Source organism: Sciurus vulgaris (assembly GCF_902686455.1).
Source record: "Sciurus vulgaris genome assembly, chromosome: 4".
Classification (NCBI taxonomy): domain Eukaryota; kingdom Metazoa; phylum Chordata; class Mammalia; order Rodentia; family Sciuridae; genus Sciurus; species Sciurus vulgaris.
Window position 1 is genome coordinate 76,074,390 of NC_136464.1, and position 17,493 is coordinate 76,091,882.

The window sequence follows — 17,493 nt, forward strand, 5'->3', positions numbered from 1 at the left end:
TTATTTCTTTAAATGTTACAATACCTCAGTAATTTTTGTTTACTTAAAGATGTTTTTATATCATGGCTTTTAATGACAAATTTAATTTCTTTAACAGATATTGAACTGCACAGATTTTGTTTCTCCATAAATCCCAATTGGTAAGTTGCATTTTTCAAAGAATGTGAAAAACAATTTCTCTAGTTCATCTATCAGATTTATTGGCATGAAAGTATTTATTATATTCCTCTCTCTTGCTATCTATAGTATCTGTTATAATGTTCTCCTTTTCCTTCGTTCAACTCTCTCTGTTTTCATTAGTCCTGTCTGGCTAGGATGATATCAATTATATTAATCTTTTCAAAAGACCTTATTTTAGGGGCTGGGATTGTGGCTCAGTGGTAGAGTATTCACCTAACACTGCGTTTGGTCCTCAGCACCATGTAAAACATAAAAATAAAATAACGTTATTTAAAAAGTTTTTTAAAAGAACCCTATTTTAATTTTCAAAACAACTCCCTGATTTAGGTATGATGATGACTGAATAATACTACATTTTTTTCCTTCCCACTGGCTTAATTATATTTGTTGAAAAAACAAACTTCTAATTAAATAGAAAAAAGGGAGGTGATTGAATACTATTAAGCAGATAAATTGGATTATTTAAAGAGAGACTTTTTAAATTGACATATCTTTGTTGTTTGTAAGAGTGCCTCAGTGAATGATCCTGCCATTCACTGTTCAGTTCACTCAGAGGATATTTCTTGGAAATGGGCTTAACAGACCAAACTATGTGGTACTGGTGGTGGTGGTGTGTGTGTGTGTGTGTGTGTGTGTGTCAGGTGGGGGTTGGGTATTTTGATACTAAATTGTGATGAATCTGCACCTTAGAAAGGAGGAATTGATTTTGTATAAATTGCCAACGTAAATGGAAGCCAGTTTTTTTTTTTTTTTTTTTAATTTTTCTTTTTCACAGACTGCATTTTGATTCATTGGACACAAATGGGGTACATCATTTTGTTTCTATGGTTGTGTATGAGGTAGATTCATACCATTCATGCCAGTTTGTTAATAAAGATGAAAGGTTGATAGTTTGGAAGAAAAATGATCAGAAATAATGATAATGTCTTAAGATATACATTTTGTGTACATTGCTAAAATTTAGTTAATTTTGTTTTGTTTATATTTGTGATGCTAGGTATCAAACCCAGGACCTCCAAAATGCTAGTTAAGTGCTCTACCATTGAACTACACCTATAATCCCCAGTGTGTTAAGCACCTCTTTTGACTCAGTCATGGGGCTAAGTCCTTTACATTCTATTCTTTGTTAGTTCCCATACAAGTGTGTTAGATAGGCATCATTGTCATCAAAATCCTTATCCTGAGTTATATATGTTTTCTGTAGTGACATAATCATTAAGTGCCAGAGGCACTATTCAATTGATTGGGACTCTGAGGACCAAGGTTTACGTTTCTAACATTCTGCCTCTCTGTAATTAATTTAATTACAATTTAAATGTTTAAATTACAGTTTATATAAGTATTAGTAGAATGAATGTGGTCCCCAGGCTCATCACACAAAGATGTGCTTGGGTGCAACTGATTGCAGTGCTTCTGGAGGGAGGGAGCCATGTTTCTCATCATGCAAGTTTCATATCGATAGAGAAACCTGGAGGGAGCATCCGTTGGTTGAACATGTAACAATAGGAGATTTCTCATTATGAGAAAGGGCCTTATCTGAAAAAAAAAACAAAAAACAAAAAAAAAAACAGTGATTGGTACTCACATGTCATTCAGGTCATTTTATAAATAAACACCAGTATTTACTAGTTACCTTGCTGTCTTGGCCAACAACCTCTAGAGTGGAGGAAGAGTACCACCAGGACCACCTATTTATGAAGGCTTTATATCTTTTCGTTGCATGTATGGTCTGCTGACTATAGAATGTGAGTGTATATTTGTCTTATTGTCTATTTATTTCTTCAAATTACATCTTATTTTATGCTCTATCCCTCATGTCATATTTTTTGTTCATTGATCTGGGGCATTAATTGCTTTGGGTTCCATCTAGCTCTTTCAAAGCATAGAGGGATCAATATTTCGGCACATATGTGACTCAATGTACTTCTGCCCGTGGTTTGGGAATTTCTGATTTATGTGTGGCAAGAGTAATACTGTTGAGTGGGTCCACATTATTCTAGACCAGAGCCCATCTGGAAGCAAGATTCAGTAGGTATACTTCAAGAAGTCCAAATTTCCCAGATTAGTGAGAAATTAACTGGCAATTTGTAAACACAGATTTACAAGTTCTAATTCAGTTAGCAATCAAATTTATCATTAGAAATCTATCTCTTTGCCTTCCCAGTCAGTTATTTTTCATTTTCTTCAAATTATTTTCCCTGAAAGACTATTAGAATGTTCTCCATTGGTCTGACTAACGCCTTTTGAACTTACCACCTGGCAGTTGATACAGTTGACCATGTAACAATAGGAAATTTCTGACTATGAGGAGTTGCCTTGTTTGCGAAAGCCAGTTCCTTTTAAACTTACCACAGTTTTATCACTTGGCAAGAATGGAAACCCTTTGATTTGCACCCACCTCTTTTTCTCAGGGTCTGCACTTTGCAGGAACTTACCTCCTCTCTGCCTGCAAGGGAGGGTCTTTGAAAATTCTGGAACATGGGGTCACACTGCTTGGCTTGTCTGGACAGTGGCTCCTTCTCTGTGCCATGCTTCCTCCTTCATTACCACACAGAGCACTCAGTAACTACTAGCTATACATCATCTAATAGTTTTTGTCATGTTAAGGATCTGTCATGTTAAGGACATTCATCATATATCATATATGACCTATGAATGTGAATATATAAAAGCATTCTCCAGAAGAGCAGAATCAAGATATGCTGTATATGGGATTTTTAGATTGACTTACACACCTAGAAACTGGATAGTCCCACAATGGCCTTCTGCAGGCTGGAGAGTGGAGGAACCAGAACCTGCTCAGTCCAAGAAGTTGCAACCTGATAAAGAGAGGGTCAAATGATGTAGTCCCAGTCTGGGCCAAAGGCCTGGAAACTCCTTGGAGAGTTGCTAGTATCTGCTTAGAAGAAGCTGGAGTTCCATTTCCTCTGATAATTACAGCAACAACCAAAGCACCTGCTCAAGAAGAATCAAGCTTGCTTATGCTGCTGCTTCCTTTTTCTTCCAACTTTTTTTCATCCAGATCCTCAACTTACTGGACAGGTGCTGCCCACATTTAAGGTGGGTCTACCCCTCAGTTTCCTGTTCCAAGTGCCAGTAATTTCTGAAAACACCCTCATTGACACACCCAGAAGATTCTTAATCCAATCAGTTGAGAAGTCATAGAAATGAATGATATATATAGATAACATATTTGACAAGGATAAATATATGTATATACACTACATTTTAGAGTTGTCATATACAAATTAGAAATAGTCAAAATGCTCCACAATAAGAAAACCATTCTGTTTTCATATGCACAAAATAATGTGGTATGCAACTGTTTTTTAAAATGAGGTTAGATCTATAGTGTACTGTTTATTTCATGAGTCATGTACATTTAAAGCACATAGTATGATGATACATTTTGTTTTAATACTTGTAACAACTGCAGAGTTGCAGAAGGAAACTGCCTGCCTGCTGTACTGGCACTCTACCTGGATACAGCAAAATTGCTATTTATTAGGTTAATATTTTTGTTCCTAGTGTGTTAGTGGTCAACTATTAGACCCTCACATTATTGCAAGGGGATTGCACAGAGAAATCCTGATGCCACCAATATGTCAATATATTTGATGGCATTATTAAAATGGTATCAAAGGGACTTTGATAGATTAAACAAGGAATTGATCAAATTTTTCTGCAAAGGACCAGATAGTAAAGATTTCAGGCTTTATGGAGCAGAAGTTCTCTATGGTCTAATGCTGAAATCTGCAACAGACAGTAGATGAATATGTGGGGTTATATTCCAATAAAACCCATTTTCAGAGGATGAGGGTACAGCACAGTGGTAAAGTGTTACCAAACATTTATGAGGTCTGGGGTTTAATCTTAGCACTGCAAAATGAAACAAAACAACAACAACAAACATTTACAAAAGCAGGCTATGTCCTGGATTGGGCCCAGGACCACTGATTTACTAATTTTTATGTCAAACCCAAGGGGTGCTACTAATGCAGTGAATATTCGGTGGAACAGCATGCATGTCACTGTCCTATTCATAGGCAATATTATTATTTCACAATGCACTATGTCATTTTCTCAAAGGAACTTTTCTATACTATTCATAAACATTCAGTTCCAAAAATGATTATTTTTTGATTTTACCTCCTGTTAGCTATTGAATTTATCATTGCAATATGACTAATTATTGTTATGTTTGACTAGTATGAAGTATCCTACAATTAGAGGATTTTCTCCAGCAAAAAATTCTGCCCTTGAAACTAGTATTCTTGGGCTGGGGTTGTGGTTCAGTGTCAGAGGGCTTGCCTCTCACGTGGGAGGCACTGGGTTCGATTCTCAGCACTGCATATAAATAAAATAAAAGTCCATTGCCAACTAAAAAAAATAATTTTTAAACCCAGTAAACTATTATTCTTTCTATTTTCTTTGGTTAGTATGAGAAAATTGATAATCAGTTTATGTATCAGGAAGAAGTAATCAGAGAGCCTTCAAGTTTAAATTGAAATTTATGGATTACTTAATACCTTGGTCAAAGTTTTTGGTACGATACATATGAAATTAAAAAAAAAAAAACCTTCAAATTGTTACAAACATACTACATGATCATTGTTAGGACTGAAAATACATTTAAAGAAGAAAATTAGGTTGTCCACAATTATGTCACTTAGCTATGTCCTTGAAAGCAATGTCTGTTCTCACTGACTTAAATTCATTTATTTTCCTTTTATTCCTCTTTTCTTTTTTTTTTTTTCCTTTTTCTTTTTGACAGTGCTCAGGACCAACCCTTTTTCTTTTTGGTCACTGAGACATGTCCCAGACCCTCTGTTTTTTTAGGGGTGTGGTATGGAAGATTGAACTCTGGTGCTTTAATCATTGAGCCACAACCGCAGCTCTTTTAATTTTTTTTTTTTTTTTTTTTTTTTTATAATTTTGAGACAGGTTCTTGCCAAGTTGCTGAGAATGGCTTTTTAAAAGGTTTTTCTTTGTTCCTCTTTAGTTATAGATGACAGTAGAATATATTTTGACATATCATATAGTATAACTTCCCATTTTTGTGATTATACATAACGCAAAATCTCACTGGTTGTGTGTTCATAGAAGAACATATGAAAGCTATGTCCAATTCATCCCACTGCCTTTCCTATTCCCATCTCCCCTCCCTTCCCTTCATTCCCTTTTGTCTAATCCAGTGGATGTCTACTCTCACATCCCCACAACTTATTGTAAGTTAGAATCCACCTATCATGATATTCTCCAACTCCATCCATTTACCACCAAATGTCATAATTTTATTCTTCTTTATGTCTGAGTAATATTCTGTTGTGTATACGTACCACATTTCCTTTATTCATTCATCTGTTGAAGGACACCTAGGTTGGTTCCATAGTTTAGCTGTTTTGAGTTAAGCTGCTATAAATATTGATGTGGCTGTGTCACTGCAATATGCTGATTTTAAGTCCTTTGGGTATCAATGGAGGAGTGGGATCACTGGGTCAATTGGTGATTCCTTTCCAAGTTTTCTGAGGAATCTCCATAATGATTTCCAAAGGGTTTGCATCAATCTGTAGTCACACCAACAATGTATGCATGGACCTTTTTCCACACATCCTCACCAACATTTATTGTGGGCTTATATTCCTTATGATTGCCATTCTGACTGGAGTGAGATGAAATCTTAGAACAGTTTTGATTTGCATATCTCTAATTGCTAGAGATGTTGAGCATCTTTTCATATATTTGTTGATCCATTGTGTATCTTCCTTTATGAAATGTTTGTTCAGTTCCTTAGCCCATTTTTGATTGGGTTATTTGGTGTTTTTGTTTTATGTGTGTGTGTGTGTGTGTGTGTGTGTGTGTGTTAAGTTTCTTGAGTTCTTTATCTATCCTAGAGCTTAATGCGTTATATGAGGTGCATGTGGTAAAGATTTTCTCCCAATCTGTAGGCTCTGTAGGCTCTCTGCTCACATTATTGTTTCTTTTGCTGAGAAGAAGCTTTTTAGTTAGAATCCATCCTATTTATTGATTCTTGATTTAAATTCTTGCACTTTAAGGGTCTTGCTAACCCTTCCTTGTTAAGGAAGTCAGGTTCTAAGTCAACATGATGAACATTTGGGCCTACTTTTTCTTCTAGTATTTGCAGGGTCTCTGTTGTAGTGCCTAAGTCTTTGATCCACTTTGAGTTGAGTTTCATGTAGAGTGAGATATAGGGGTTTACTTTCACTTTGTTACATGTGACTTTTCATTTTTCCCATCACTACTTTGTTAACTAGGCTATCTTTGTCTAGTGTAAGATAACTGTATTTATGTGGGTTTTATAATGCAAAGCGGCGATGGATGCTAATTCAATTGGTCACCCAGCATGTGGACAACTCAGATGCTGGGCAGCACTCTGTCCTCATGAACTCGGGTATTGGCTCATCACAGCAGGCATGAACTAGGTTTGCCCTGAAGTCTGGCCCTCACCTTGGGCCTTGGACTGTCTAGGACCAGGGCACCATATGACCTCACAGGCCTCCCTCCTGGGTTGTGAGGTGCAGGGCACGCCATGGGGGAAAGCAAGAGGCAATGAACTGCAAGTACATGGGGAATATCCCCTAGGTTCTTACCACTCCCCAGCCCCTTCTCTGCAGCTGTTCCTTCCCCTCCTGTGTTACAACCCAGCTTGTCAATCTGCAATCCTAACGAGCCATTGGTTTCCTCATCAATCTGCATTCAGCAGCCATTGGCCTGAACTCTAGCCTGTGAAACTTCCTCATCAGCTATTGGCCCAATCATCCGTAGCCCATGAAATTTGACTAATTAAGAGAAGCTACCCTACCATTTTCTCTTTCTCTCTCTCTCTCTCTCTCTTCAGGGCAGAACACTACTTGTCTGTCTAATAAAATCTCTTGCGTGAATTCCCATATTCAGAGTGTTTTTCTGGGTACTTTCACTTTTCAGGTTTGTCTCTGTGTCTTCTATTCTGTTCCATTGATCTACTTGTCTGTTTTAGTGCCAATTTCATGATGTTTTTATTACAACAGCTCTGTCAGAGTGTTTGAGGTCTGGTATTGTGATGCTTCCTGCTTCACTTTTTTTGCTTAGCATTGTTTTGACTATTCTGAATCTCTTAGTTTTCCAAATGAATTTCGTGATTGCTTTTTCTATTTCTATAAAGAATGTCATTGGGATTTGCATTAAGTTTGTATAATGCTTTTGGAAGTGTGGCCATTTTGACAGTATTAATTCTGCCTACCCAGGTGCATGGGAAGTCTTTCCATCTTCTAAGGTCTTCTTCAATTTCTTTTTTTTTAGTGTTCTGCAGTTTTCATTGTGGAGGTCTTTATCTCTTTTGTTAGATTGATTCCCTAGTTTTATTTGTTGTTGTTGTTGTTGTTATTGTTTTAGGCTATTGTGAATGGGGTAGTTTTCTTAATATCTGTTTCAGTGGATTCATTACTGATGTATAGGAATGCATTTGATTTATGTGTATTGATTTTATATTCTGCTCCCCCTTCTGAATTTATTTATGAGTTCTAGAAGTTTTCTGGTGGAATGTTTTGGATCTTCTAAATATACAATCATATCATCCCCAAATAGTGATAGTGTGAGTTCTTCTGACCCTGTTTGTATACTTTTAATTTTTTTCCTCTGTCTAATTGCTCTGGCTAGAGTTCAAGGAAGAAGAGAGTTATTTTATAGTGGACAGAGTGGAGTGAAGGGAGGGAAGGGTTATGGGGATAGAAAGGATAATTGAGTGAAACAGACATTATTACCTCATGTAATATGTGACTGCATAACTGATGTGATCCTATAATGTACAATGAGAAAAATGAAAAAGCATACTCCATTTAAGTATGATTTGTGATTTACATATTCTAATGCCATGTATAAATAATTAGAACAAATAAGAAAATTAAAGATAAAAAACAAAAAACAAAGACACACTCCAAGTGACTGACTTCCCCCAGGCACAAACTACCTGCCTACAGTTCCCATCTAGTTAATCCATCAGTGGATTAATGCACTGATTAGCTTACCACTGTCATGATATAATCATTTAACCTCTGAATGTTCTTGCATTGTGTCACACATGAGTTTTTGGAATACCACATTTCCAAACCATAACACCAGGCATTTGGTTTCTCTAAGTGACTGTTTACTTTAAACCCAGTCCTAGATCTCTGGTGTCTGGAAGGCAACTTGACCAATGTCTTAGCCAAAGTTGGCCACTCACCTGTCCTTGGGGCCTCCTCCCATTGCCTTTACCCCTCAGGGAGGTAGGTGGCTACAAGCTGAAGCATGAAAAAGGTACCCCAGCCTGGGAAAGGGTGTCACCTAAGGAGGATGGACAGCTGAAGGCCCAGCCTCTTCCTTGACCTGTGGTGAGCAGCTCTGGTGTGGTAAAGGACTTCCTGTCCTCACACAGGTAGTGCTACTGTGATGGAGCATTCCTAGTAGTGCCTCTGGGCTGGTTAGGTCCCTAGAACACAGGGGACCAGAAAGAAAGAATTGGAAGGGGCAGAGAGCAGAGGAAGAACAGGTCCTAGAGCTCTCTACCCTGTCATATATTCTAGTCAGGTTCCCAGAACCCATTCAGCCCAGGGATCTAGGGACTCCCATGGGGCCATCTGCGACTGTCGGGTGCAACAAGGTGGCCTTGGTGGTGCTGAACCTGGACAGCACTTGTTTGGCCTTCCAGGTGCTCAGGAAGGGCTTCCTTAGGCACAGTGCTCAGTAATTTTTGATCCAGCACCAAGACTCTTAAGCTTCATCCAGGTCCACCTGTGCTGTGCTGCAAGCTGTGCCTCCGGAACCCAAGGTGAAATGTTCTCTTCCTAGCAGACAATCTACTTGGACTTGGCTGTGCCCTGACCAATGTCATCTCCCAGCACCATCTCTGGGACTGTGTGTCCCACTCCTCCACCTTTTTCTGGGCAGAGAACCTGGTGCCATCTGGAGCAAAGATGCAGATGTCTCGATTCCAGGAACTGCCATGAAGCATTTGGCATTGCATGGGAATGGTTCCTTGTCTCCTTCTGGAATAGTCCCTTGAAGAGAATGGCTCCCCTAACTCCACCCTCTGCTGTCCATCACAGAAGAAGCTCCTCCAAGTCTTTGCCCCCTTTATCTGTGTGTTATAAATAAAAGAGAGTTGGGCTACTCCATGTTGTTAGAGGCCAGAGCTGGTATGGCCAGACCTGTCACGGCCCCGCTCATTTAAAAAGAGTATTGACTCTTGTGTTTTTATTAATTAGATGTTTATGGGTAATTGGTTGACTTATAGCCAACATAATCCTCCAACAGTTAACCCTTTTATTATCCATGCTGGATGTGACTGAGAGACCCCCACAGGAAAGTACTCCTTTCCAGATTCACAAGTGTTCTATGACTGTAGGAAAAAGTACTTAGTGTCTCTGGTAAGAGAAGAAATGTAACTTAAATGATAAATGAAACACTGTTTTTTCAGCTGCAAATTTGTGAGGAGAAAGAGCAGTGGTACTTACACTGCACAAAGTTTTAAATTGCTTAAGACATTTCAAATATATGACAATACTATATGTTTTAATAATGTGTATATATCTCTACTCATTAATTCTATCATATTAAATATCTTTAGGAAATAATAAGAGATAATACAGTTTCTTTTCCTCAGCACTGCATAAAATAGCCACGTATTAAGAAGCATCCACATTATTGCTGGTATAAGTAAAACACAGTGCATTCCTAGCACTGGGATTTTATATGATCTGTGAAAGTGGCAAAATTATAAATGAATGTTGACATAAGAAGTTATTTTGCATATCAACTAAAATAAAACAAGTTTGATTATACATACAAAAATAGATCATGGTCTTGTGTCAGTCGTGAATATATAGAAAATGTGTTAAAATTTGCTATTTTCAGGCATTTACATATAAGTAAAAATTTCCTTTTTATCAATGGTCATTTATTTCCAATAGTTGACAATTTATCCTTATCTTTTTATTTGTTTCTAGCTTAGTTTCATTGATAGCAGAAAATATAGCCTGTATTAAGTAAATATTTTTATATTTTTTGTGTTCTTGTTTTCACCTACCACAGGGTATGTTTTTGCAAAATTCCACATTTGCTTCTCCTTTTCCCTTTTATTTCCTGTTATTTTTATAATGACCATGTGTAAAAGTTTCAGTGAGGGCTTCTTCTTAATAAAATAATCCTTAGGAAATCAGAGATATAAATCTTGTGCAGCTAAGATTCTTACTTTCTATGAACTTCTGTGTTTGTGTGTATGTGTTTGCATAGATTGCTAAAATCTGCCAATTTTTAACCTCTTCAGAAGTAAAAGGAGTCAGTTCATCCATGGTTGTAAATATTTACTACATCTACATTTATATATAATCATGTTTTTTACATATAGATTTATTACTTATGTATAATTGCAGGTTTATTATTTTGTTTTGATTGCATCCTTATGAAAATAAGAGTAATTTTAAATGATTATTACTACTACAGAAGTATTGATTTATTTATAAAAGTATTGCTTAAAAATACTAATACCCCAACTGGATTTCTTTCTTTTTATTCACCATTCATAAACTGAATGTCTAGGATGCAGCTGACATATTTTACTCCCTCTCAGAATCCTTTATCCTTAAGAACTCCATGTTTCCCTAACCAAATATTTAGAATTAAAATAATAAAACTCAATGTCAAGTGAAGCATTTCCTCTCTGTTTTCAAACAAAATTGCTTCTGGAGACAGGAAATTGTGAACTGCCCTTCTGAAAAGTTAATAATGGTGTTAAACATTGAGAATACAGATTTACATGCATCCTATAAATCTAAATATTGAATAAAGTGAGCCATACTAATTCATTTGAATTCTGTTTCCATTGGCTTTAAATTTCTTGAAAAAATAAAGAATAACTGCTTTTAATGTGGTCTTTTTGTTGTTGCTCTTCAGCCCTTTTTACACATAGGACATTTTTTAGTAAACAAAATTTATTTAAATGCCACACAAATGACTAAAACTGTCACAGGCCTGTTGTTTTATCACAATTCACTTAAGGTAAGGCACCATGGGTTGTGCAATTGTCCTTTATTTTGTGTATAAAAAATATTTTAAATGCTGCCAATTAGTTACAATATGTCCTGAATTATGAGTGGCATTCCAATGTCAGTGATGTTAAAATGTTAGAGAAAAGAGCATCTAAGACTCTGAAAAATAGAGTACTTGAGACATATGCTAAATCAGTATAATTGTATTATTTCATAATTGAAATATCGCCTTGCTAATTAGTAGTAATAATTACATTAGCCAACAATTATTGAGTTTTCATTTATCCTAGAAACTTTTCAAATACCTAGTATAGATTCTCATTTACTATCACTGAGGTATCTTGGGAGATAACTACTAATTTGAGTCTCTATTTTACAGATGAAGAAATTGAGGCATAGAAGAATTAGTTGATAGCTAATATGTAACAGAGATTAATGTAGGATTCAAATCCAAGTTGAACTAAACCCAAAAACAAAAATAAAAGCTCTATGTAATTGGGCAGACGTGAGCTAGCGATGTAACTTGGTGATAAAGCCCTAATTATCATGACCCAAGCCCTGGAATTTATCCTGAGCACCACAAAACAAAACAAGACAAAAAACAAAATTCAGTGGATCAGAAGCAGTGGCATGTGCATGTAATCCTAGTGACTTGGAAGGTTGAGGCAGGAGGACTGAAAGTTTGAGACCAGACTGGGCAACTTGGTGAGATGCTGTCTCAAAATGGAAAACTAAAAGTCATCAGTACATGTTTCAGTAATTGGGGTGGGTGCCTTGGGATTCCATCACCATCAGTACAAAAAGAAAATAGAAAAAGAAAAGGAAAATATCAGTTGAATACATGCTCATCCATTAATTCAATAAGTAATAACAGCTAGTAAATATTTCATAGAAAATGTACTTAGTTTCTTCAGAAGAAAGTTATTTGTTTTGGAGGGACAGTACTTTCATGATATTTAATGTTCACAATTACATGACTAATTCTATATTTTCAGTAGAATCACTGTGGCCACCTAAGATATTCCCTCTTCATTATGCCTGTGCCTACGGACAGGCAGAAGTCGTGGCTCTTCTTTGAGAGAACAACTGTAACATTTGCCTCTGTGATAGTTACTGCTTAAAGTAGATGTAGAAAAGGATTTCTGCAGAAAATGAATTCAATTGAAATGTTTAGGATAAAAATTGATTAATGTCTTTTAAATACATCTCCTTAGTAAAGGGATGTCTTCTTGAATCCCTGAAAGTTACAATCTATTCTTGGTACAAAACCAAAACCAACAGGCTGTCCAACAGCAGGAAGAGGAATGCACAGCTATTCTTGTAGCCAATAGTACTGATCTAAATGTTAGAAATTACAGGGGTGGAACTCCTCTCCACCATACTCTTTTTTTTTTTTAACTTTTATTAGTGCATTATAGTTATATGTAACCATTGGATTCATTTTGACATAATCATACAGGTGTGAAATTTAATTTGCTCCATTTTAGTCCAGTGCCTCTTTTTTCCATCCCTCCCCTTATCCCCCTTCCCCACTCTAGTAGTCTTCCTTGTATTTATTTATCTATTTATTTTTAATTGGTGCTTTATAGATATACATAAAGGTGGAATTTAATGGGGTATATTTATACATGCATATAGTGATGGTGGGGGGATTGGATCTCATAAGGATAGAGGGAAGGCCCGTGGAATAGGAGACTGAGAGAAAAAGAGGAAGATCCGGAAAGGGAAAGAAATTTGAAATTAATTTGACAAAATTCCACCATATTCTTTTGCAAGGACACATCAATGGTAGCAAAACTGTATTCAGGCATTGAAAAACTTGAAGTCCCAAAGAAGGTATATATCAACCACCTTTATTTCAAAGCTATTTAAAATATATCTGATTTAACAGTGACAGTTGAACAAATCTTGTTTATAAGCAGTGTTTTCTTGATTAGAGTAGTAGTCAATGTTGAAGCATCTTTTTTATCTCACATATATATTTAGTTTATATAAATTGAGTCAATATTAAAATTTCAGGAAACTCATTCAGAAATCTGGATTTCAAACTTCTCTTGAAGAACACATGGGCTCTCCTTTGAGCCCCTGTTACTATATGGTGCACAGTGTGCCCCTTCATAGTGAGCGTGTGTGTCCTTCAGTTTTCTGCAGGCACACTGCAGCTTTCACTCAGAATCCTGCACTTTGCCTCTATAAAGGAGTTTACGACTCCTGTTTTAAAACATAGTTTGGCTAAAATTTTGTGGTTTTCATGATAAATTCTATTTAATTTACCATGATATCAGCTATGGACTATATTAATCTCTTTGAGGTGAAACTGAATTTTAGAATTTAGAAATGAATGTTTTTCAAAGTTTTCCCTTATATATATATTATAAAAATCATATTCCCATTAGAATTTCTGTAAATTTCTTTAGGTTACTCTTGGTTAAAAGTGGACAGCATATACATATTGTAAACAACATTGTATTTTTTACTTCAGTCTTGCCCCTTAAAGTGCAAGTGATTTAGGGTCTTTCATGATGCTAAAAATAATCCATGAGTATCAGGATAAAGTATTTTTTGATATACAAAATTTCTGAATTATATTTAACCTCAAATTATAAATAACTTTAGTAATTAAAGTGGAACCAGGGTAAAAAAGAATTTGGGGAAAGCATGTGCATTAGGGCCTCAGTATTATCATTTTAAGTGAGACTACATTTGGTATTGAGTTTTCTAATACACATAATAGGAGAGAAGACAGGTACCACTTAGGAATAAGCAATCAAATTTCATTTGAAGTCTCTCTTTTAACTCCTGCCCCATATGGGTCCTTAATGACCCATATGGGGCAGGAGTGCCCAATAATGGTGTCTGGGATCCTGACATCATAAATAGAATCAAGAGGATTTGTGTAGCGTGAAGGAAACTTGCATGGTATTGGAAAGCTCTCAGAGATATCTCCCTACTACTCTAATTCCCAAAATGTGAATATTTGCTATGAAAATGTACTCTCAACTGGACATTAGCAATGGTAAAGAGATGTCTTCAATGTTGGACACATAAAAAACAGTTTAATACTTCCCTGACAGTGAATCAATAAATTTTTCTGATGAGGCTTGTTATTTCTGGAAATGTTGACATTCTTCAGAAAATCCGTTGATAAGCTCTGCTCTACTGATCAAAGTTTAACTCATTAATTCAATAAGATACTTAAATCCTTTTCTTACTGTGTTTTAGTTTTGGAAGTTTTTGAGAATAAAGTTACAGTCCCTGTCCTCAAGAAGGTTTTGGATTAGACAGGGCAACAATTACATATCTCCAAAATATCATGACAAAGGCTATGACAGAGGCAAAGATTCCTGGAAAGAGTAACATTTGAAGCAAGTTTTGGAGATGACTAGAGATCATATGGCCACTCTAAGCAGAGGAGGACATTGTAAAGTGAAAGAGCAGTTCATGTAGACATGCAGTGTGGTAGGAAGAAGAGGCTGTTTTTCATTTTCTTTATATTTCATATGTTTTATGTTCATATGGTCTGTTATCAGATTTTCAGTTCAATTGAGTGATTTTGAGAATAAATTGTTTTTGTTTTCCAGAAAGGGCACACACCACTTTTACTTGCTCTTATAAGAATCAAACAGCAGATGGCAGAATTTTTAATTCAGATAAAAGCAAATATACATGCTGTCGATAAGAAGGGAAGGTGTAGCAGGTTGATCTTATTTTTTTTAAAAAGCCTTAATGGTGTGGTAATAGTCACTTGAATCAGAAATATTAAATTAATTGGAAGGAGAATGTCAACTTATAAGTATTGAGAGAGAAATATAAGCACAAACCACCTTTTATGTTGATATGTAATTTCTTGGACTGGGTCTTACAAAGATATGTATACAGTATAATTTTTTCCTTTCAAATGTTGACTGTTGTTTTTTATTTGTAAGTGGATTTTGTTGACCACATGATTTTATGTTAGCCAAAGGGTTTTCATGTGAAGTATGGACTCAGTTTATTTTTTATTTAATACTGAACTTCTTAACCTTTCTGTTGTGTTTTTAACTTCTGTTTCTTACATACTTTCCCTTTCAAATTGCTATATTAATCAAAAATAGATATTGAAAATCATTTTTTCATTTGGATGATTGTTTGGTTTAAATTACTTTGTTTTTTTCAGTAACTGATATTAGGTAATCCCAAAATAAAAATTAATTACAGTTCTCATATGCTGTTCTATCTTTAATGTATTTTGATGCTTCAGGTTTATTTGGCAGAAAAAAAGAAAAATAGGTTTGCTGGAATAAATATTTTCTTTAATGAAGAAAGGCCACAGGTGTCTGATGAAGAAAAAGGAGACTTCAGATTCACATATGACTCGGTAGCCTTTATAGATAACCTAGTTGCAATGTGTGTCACCTTGGAAACATTACTTATCACTAAATATGTTTCTGGATATGGAAAAGGGAAAAATAGCTAGGCACCTTGGTTCATGTCTGCAATCCCAGTGACTCGGGAGACTGAGGCAGGAGGACTGTGAATTTGAAGCCAGCCTCAGCAAATGCAAGGCAATAAGCAACTCAGTGAGACCCTGTCTTTAAATAAAATTCAAAATAGGTCTGGGAATTTGGGTCAGTGGTCAAGTGCTCCTGAGTTCAATTCCCAATGTCCCTGCACCAAAAAAAAGTAAAAAGAAAGGAAAAGGAAAAAGGATAAATACATATTTACTTCTTTTGGGGGTTGAGTATGAAATCAGTCTATACTATAAGCACAGATATCTTTTAAAACTATTATTATTTCAGTGCTGTGGACTGAACCCACGGCTCATGCATGCTATGAAAGCACATTAAGCACTAAGCTCCATCCTCTTTCCTAACTACTTATCCGTACATTCTGTCTCATGGAAAATGTCATGGAGTCACATTGTTATTTTGTTTTGTTTCATAGTTTACATGAACTAGAGAATTGTTTTCTCCCACTAGGGAGAACTAATGGGTGTCACATTCTGCAAACTTGAGTGAGTTAATAGTGATTTTGAAATATTTTCTCATACCAGTTATTACTACTTGTCAACTTACTGCAACCACCCTTGTACTTCTTTTTAATCTTCTCTATCACATTGATGGATCAAAGTGTATAAGCTCCCAAGGGTGTCATCTTTCTAATAGTTCTTTCTGTGGAAGGTAAAGCCACCCTTGTTTGCACTGCACACAAGATAGAGAAAGTAAGTGGAACTAAGAGATTTCATCTTCACAGAACAGCATTAGTGAGGGTAAGCACATTGATTTCTAATGAGCTTTTCTCAACTTTAAGCTGGAATGTGTGTGTAAGCATTCCAGTCCCTGGTTTGTTGCCTGCGTTTTTGCCATATTGCAAAGTGCAATGCTCAAAACCTGCTGAAGATAGTTTATTTATTCTAAACCAAGCAGTATGAGTGAAAATCTGGAGAAGATGCTATGTCATAATAATGTAGGTATAATCCTTATTGCCATTAACCCAGAAAAATCATGCTATTTGCTTGACATTGTCAGTTTTATGATACTGAATCTGCTAATAATCTTATTTTCTGACAGTTTTCAGTTAGAACTGTGGTTATGGAACAGAGCAGTTTACATTTGCCTACAGAAGTTTGATAAATTCCATGTTCTTTCATTCAATGAATACAAAGAAAAGGGACATAGGAGCTCTTGATGCTTTAATTGCCCATTGGCAGTATAATTAATATTTATTCTATAAGAATCTCCCTGCATGGTCCCCAGGGAATACTTTCTAAGAAAGCATCAAGCATATATTTTCATATTTTATATTACTTACTCATTAAGCATTCATTTTACCATTTTCTTTAATAGTGAATGAGATTTCTAAAGATGGCACTTTAAATAGGTAGGATTTTTATAGATTTGAAAAATTTATATTGATTAATCAGGGACTGTACAGTAAAGGAACTATTATGTGTTGAGTGTGCTACTCTGGAATACAAACCACATTAGGTGTTTAACACTTGTTACAGTCATCACAATAGCTTTAAAAGTGTCTGTTCTCTTATAACCTATTATTTACCAATTAAGCCACTATCATTGAGAGAGGTTGACCAACTGGCTTATGATCTCTTAATTAATGGTAGTTGTCTTGTGATTAGATTGCCATCCTGCCTAGCTTTCGATGACATTCTCTTGATCCACTAAAGAGATCTATAGGAATCTGTGCAAAATTATGATCAAGATGCAGGCCCATATCAGATCAATTCAGAAAGACAAAGTTTGTTACATGTTGATTCTGATTCATGCTTTACCTGAGAAGCCTGGTTTTATGG